The sequence below is a fragment of the Callospermophilus lateralis genome, unplaced genomic scaffold (genome assembly GCF_048772815.1).
Source record: "Callospermophilus lateralis isolate mCalLat2 unplaced genomic scaffold, mCalLat2.hap1 Scaffold_65, whole genome shotgun sequence".
Taxonomy (NCBI): Eukaryota; Metazoa; Chordata; class Mammalia; order Rodentia; family Sciuridae; genus Callospermophilus; species Callospermophilus lateralis.
Genome location: NW_027514826.1, coordinates 1503490 through 1509489, shown reverse-complemented (window position 1 = coordinate 1509489; position 6000 = coordinate 1503490).

The window sequence follows — 6000 nt, the reverse complement described above, 5'->3', positions numbered from 1 at the left end:
AGGACACGAGGTGCTCCCCTGCTTGGCTTCCCTGTTCCTCTGCGGTCAGCACCCCCTCCAGAAACAGTGTGGCCAGCACAGTGGAAGGAGCCTCTCCTTGTCCTTGACAGGCCCTAGGGATGGACTGGAATTGGCAATTGGAGGGATGCCTAGAAGCTGAGAGCAGAGGGCTGTAGTGGGGCCAGGCCCCTGGGAGAAGTGTAGAGAAGGCCACTGAACCCTGATCCTGCGTTTCCTCCTCAGCCGCCTCCCACAGCTAGTCAATGAATTCATTAAACAATGAATTCTGAGCGCCCTCTCACTGGGTTTCCCTCAGCACTTCTTGATCCACATCTGGCTTCACATTCCAAGATCAGCCGGCCCTCAGCTCAGTGAATGACCTTGGGCAAGTCACCTTGCCTCTCTGGGACATTGTTAATAGAAGGATGGCACTAGATGATCTCTTCAGCCCCTTTCAGCTCTAAACTCCATAGATCTCAGTCTGTGAGCTGGGAGCCAGAGGCATGTGGACAGCAAGGGCCCCTAAGGAGGAGAAAAGGATGAGGGCTGGTAATGGGCCACCCGGGCTTCATCTGAAGGGGTCCTGGATGATGGAGAGAACCAGTGTCCTGCCAAGGGCAGTGGAGGCAGCAGGAGGCCAGCCTCCTGGCCTGGCCACCTTGTCCTCCCCCTCCCTAGCTCAGAAATCCCCACCTCTATCTCTACTACCACTGCCTCTTGGATCTTGCTCTGGGTAAGTCCAGAGCTAGGTGACATGAAAGCCAGTGCCCCCTCCCCTGCCTCTGGTTCCAGGGCTGTGACAGCACCAGTCAGGGGGGTGAGGAGACCGGTGGCCTAGGTGCAGGCTGGGTGAGGACATGCAGCGTGTGTGCCTCAAACACAGCTGGGCAGCCTGCACCAATCTCAGAGGCACTGCAATGCAGTGGTCGGATTTTTTTTGTGTGTGTGTGTGTGTGTTCGTTTTTTTTTCCCCTAAAAGTCCTCATTTCCCAGGAAAATGTGCAGCCAAACACTTCCAGAAGTGGGTGGCCAGGTTGCGTGGGAATGTGTCAACCCTTGCCACTTAGGGCACCTGCCTCTCAGCCCCGCATGGTGCAGCCCCCAGCCAGCTCCTGCCGCAGTCTGGAGGTCTAGGGAGGAGGAAGGGGAAGTGGTGGAGTCTCCCTTCCTAAAGGCTAGGTCACGGGCTGATTGAACTTAGATGATTGCTGGATGGAAGACTTCTCCTTTTCCAGAACTCCAGGGCCTCTGGCGTGAGACTCCACTCAGAGGCAGAGATGCCTTTCGTTTTGAGGAGGATCAACCTCTCTGTCTCTCTAAATGAGCCTTCTTTCAGGGAGGGGTGGGCATTGCTCCTCCTCCCGTGGAGGATCAAATGCCAAATCCCCTGCAGGGATCTCAGGAAGGGCATGAAATGGAACGACTCTGTCTCTCTGGTTCACTGGTGGAAGGGACCCCTCCCGGTCCCTGTCGTATGGCATACTAATTTCCCACAAACTCTACCTCTGTCTGTGTTCTTCTGCTCTTGAGTTTCATTTTAAAGGAACTTTTCAGCCCAGCTCTGTTTTCCCCATTAGAAAAGTAATGAGTTCAATCAGCTATGAAAAAAATGCAGAAGGGCCTCACGGAACCGGGGGCAGACCCACCCACGCCGGCTCAGCCCACCCCCTTCTCTTCCCGTGGTTCGGGGTTTCCAGGGACTCTGATTGCCATGGAGAGACACCAGGGGGGCTCTTTGCTGACAGAAGGCAGCAGAAAGAGATGGCGTAGACTCAGGGTCAGGTCGCAGTGTTTGGCTGAGCAAGAGGCATTTCACAGGCTTTGAAAGCCCCTAGCAGGGGCTGGGAAAGCTGCCCCTCCCCCCCCCCTGCGCTGGTCTCAGGTGCCCTCTCTGGGCAAAGCAGGTGTGGGCACCACAAGGTTCTGAGCCATCTCTCTCTCTGCAACCTGAAGGGCTGTGCAGGGTCTGTCTGCCCTTCTCTGATGTTGGGTCTCCCTTGGGCACAGATGGCTCTAGCTCAGGGGCAGCCAGGGCACAGCCAAGCCAATCTGGGTACCGCTCAGGGAGAGGTGCTGCCAGTCAGCCCATCTGCTGAGCAGGTGACAGCTGCTGATATGTAAGTTGGGGGGTGATCTAGGATGACAGGGTCAGAGCTGCTTCCTATGGGACTTCTCCAGCTGCCATCAGACTCCCTGGGCAGGGCACGTAGGTCTTCAGTGGAAACAAATTGACAGTGCCTGAGAGAGGCCGCCTCCTGCTTCTCGCATTTCCATCAACACACAAGATGGAGCAGAATCACTGCCCCCGTGCAGGGGACAGCTCTCTCCTCCCTGAAGTCAGGACAAGGGACTGGGGTTAGCTACCAGGCAACAGAAGGAACCCCGTGAGGCAGGACAGCGTAATGTACAAGCCCAGGCTTTGGTCCTGACCCTGCTGCCTTCTAGCTGTGTGACCTGGGGGCAAGTTCATTCACTTGTTGGAGCCTCAGTTTCCTCTTATATAAAGAGACAGGGAAACCTTCACCTCACAGGGCTCTCGGGAGGATCATGCGACATAATGCATATCTGCCCTCGTAAGTGGTGGCTGCTGTTTATTTTGCTCTATCCCAGAATAGTAGCAGAGGAAGGCAGAGGATCTTCTCCCCAGCAGCCTAATCAGCTCCTTCCAGACCTTAATGTGCATTAAAACATCTCTTGGGCCAGGCAGTTGGTGCATGACTGTAATCCCAGAGACTCCCGAGGCTAGGCAGGAAGATCACAAGTTCAAGGACAGCCTCAGCAACTTAGCAAGGCCATAAGCAACTCAGCAAGACCCTGTCCCAAAATGAAACATAAAAAGGACTGGGGATGTGGCTCCGTGGTAAAACGCCTCTGGGTTCAATCCCCAGTACCAAAAATAATCTCTTGGAAGCTTCTGTAAAGTGCAGATTCTGGGCTCAACTGCAAAGATTCTGATGCAGTTTGATGAGCTTGGGCATCCTGTGAGAGTCTGAGCTGGTGGTCTATGTACCACAATTTGAGGAGTACTGCCCTAGAAGAAAGGAGAGATGGTCCCAAGGCCTTTGCCTAAGGACCGTACAGATGCAAGTCCATGCTTAGCCATGTGTTGAGCCCTGCTTCTGCCTCCTTCCCCAACCCTGGCCTCCCTTTTACCAAGTTCATTGCTTTTTTTCCTGCCTGTCTCATACATTGGCACTGGCTTTCCTGAAGCCATTTAGTCATTCAGCAAATACTCAGTGAGCCGCTACTCTATCCCAGACACTGTTCTGTGTGCTGGGATAGAGCAATGAACAGAATAAGAATACTTGCCTCCATGGACCATATGATTTATATACTAACTGACTGACATTCATTCAGTAAATACTGCTGGGTGAGCCAAGCGCAGGGGCGCATGCCTGTGATCCCAGTGGTGTAGGAGGCTGAGGCAGGAGGATTGCAAGTTTGAGGCCAAACTCGGCAACTTAGAGAGGCCCTAAGCAACTCAGTGAGACTCTGTCTCAAAATGAAAAAATAAAAAAGGGCCGGGGATGTGGCTCAGTGGTTAAGCGCCCCTGGGTTCAATGCCCAGTACCAAAAAGAAAAAAATACTACTGGATATCTACCCTCCTCCAGGATTATGCTGATGCTAAGGCTAAGTGAAAAGCCTTCCTCAGAAAAGATCAAGGAACAGACGGCCCTTAGGGACTGCCTGACCCTGAGGACCCTCACCTCCAAAGCCTGAGACAGAGGACAGCATGGGGTTAACTGGGGTTCCTCTGGCTGACAAAGGCCACCTGTTGCCAACGCCCCTGGCAGGAGAAGCTGTGGAAGAGATGAATGGCTTGGCCTTCTTCCCCAGCTCACTCATCGTCACTGTGGGTACAAAGCATTTCTTTTTGCCTCTGCTCTCGGCCTGTCCCTTTGCATAATTCTATGCCTCGTAATTACATGTGAGGACTGGCTAATTCCCCCAACATGGTGTCAGGCCATCGATAACATTCCCTCGAAGTTGCCCTGTGATGCTCTGTGGCCCTCGAGCCACCTGGCAGGGGGAGCTCAGCCTGTGGCCTCGATTTTTCATGCCAGTCCTGCATCTATCACCAGCCTGCCAGCTCCGGTCTCTGCTCCAAGGGAGCAGGTGTTCGAAGGGAACACTCTGCGGGCGCTGGCCGGCTCCCTCCACCCCTGCTGGAGTGTTTGTAAAGCAGGAAGGGTCCTTGGAACTCATTGGATCCAGTCCCCAGATTTTGCAAATGAAGCCATCGAGGCTCAGATGGGAACTAGTTTGCTCAAGGTTGGTCAAAAAATGAGTCATCTGCTTCCTCCATCCAGCCATGCATTTACCCATTCATTAGTTCACTTGGCAAACACCTTGAGAGGCACCGAGGCTGGGCTAGTCTCTGGACATAAAAGAATGACAAAACATGGTCCCTGCTGTCACGCAGCTCCCACTCCTGTGAGGAAACCCACGTGATCACAGTAGGACATAGTGAGGACAGCGGTTAGTGCGGCAGAACAAAGGTGCTACCCAGCCTGCGAACCAGGGGCCTGAGAACAGGAATCACACAGACACCCAGCATGGGAAGGACATCGCAGGCAGAGGGCATCTCCTGGGTGACAACCAGGAAATGGCAAAGAGATGTTGCATACATGAGGCAGGGAGCAGAGCTGAACCAGGCCAGCACCACCAGATTCCAGTATGTTCATGCCTCTGCAGCCTCTCAGCTTCCTGGAGATGTAGAAATGACTCAGATCCCCCCTCCCCCCGTGGGGAACTGGGTCTGCCTGGGGAGGACTGTGTGCACTTGGACACAAAATTCAACCTTCTAATTAGCGGTGACACCCAGGGCAGCCTCCAAAAGGGTTTTAAAATCCAAAAGAATTTTTTAAAACTCTCTGGGGTCAAGGCTCCTGAAGAGGTGGAGAGGGCACAGCCTCGGCCCTGCCAAGCATGGGCCCATTCCTGCTCAGGTACATGGTTAACTAACTGATAGGGTGGGGTGGACCCAGGTGGCTGAAGAGACCTGGGTCTCCCAACCTCTGGAGCCGAGTTCACAGACCCCTGATTCTCTAAGCGCAGGCCAGGTTCACTGGGAGACGATGTATAGGGTGGTTGCAAAGAATGGCTTGGGCCATACGCAGAGCTTGGTTCTTCGCTCAGACCTTACTAAGTTGCCTTGGGGAAGTCAGGAAAGCTCTCTGAGCCTCAGGATCATCATCGGTAAAAGAGGATTGCTAATATCCACCTAATAAGGATTGCTGAGGATTAGAAATAATATATACAGAATGATTAGCAAAGCACCAGGCACAGTGGGCAGACTGTAATAATGGTGATGGGGCCGGGGTCAGGAGGAGGCCTGAGCTTGTTCTTTGCCAGTGGAGACAGGCAGCAGCAGGACGCAGCAGTGGGTCCTTGGATACACTTGGCTGTGGGGACTTTTATTACGTGCTTAGCCTCTCCTGGAGTCATCGAGACCCTCTTCCCTGGAAGAGTCCTTTATTTGCCTGGAATCAAGGGAAGGTGGGCAAGGGACAGTGGCCAAGGCACTCACCCAGGACTGGGGAGGATCCTTTCCTGGGCACCAAGAAACAGAACTCAGGCCACCCCTTCACCCCAGGAAGAGCAAGGGACACGAGGCCCTTGTGATAGTCACCATAAAGGGGAATACCCCACCAGAAAAGCCGAAGGAGCCCCACGAGGCAAAATAGTCCTGCAGTAAGAAAGTCCCCGGGATAGCATGACCAGCGGCCATTCTCATATGTACATTAAGTCACCACCGGGCAGTTCAGCCTGCTCCCAAGCCCTGGTCTCTCCTTTCCAATGTTGGCCAGACATTGCATCCGCATCCACACACCACGCTCCCCAGCAAACACGTCACCTCTGCCTCCAGATCGACCCCCTCCCCCAAGAGTTCTGGTGTCTACTCTCTGCACCACTGTGTCTCTGTTCTTGAGGGCACCATTTTTAAAAAGATCTTTTAGTTGCCAGGACATAGTGGCACATACCTGTAATCCTAGTGG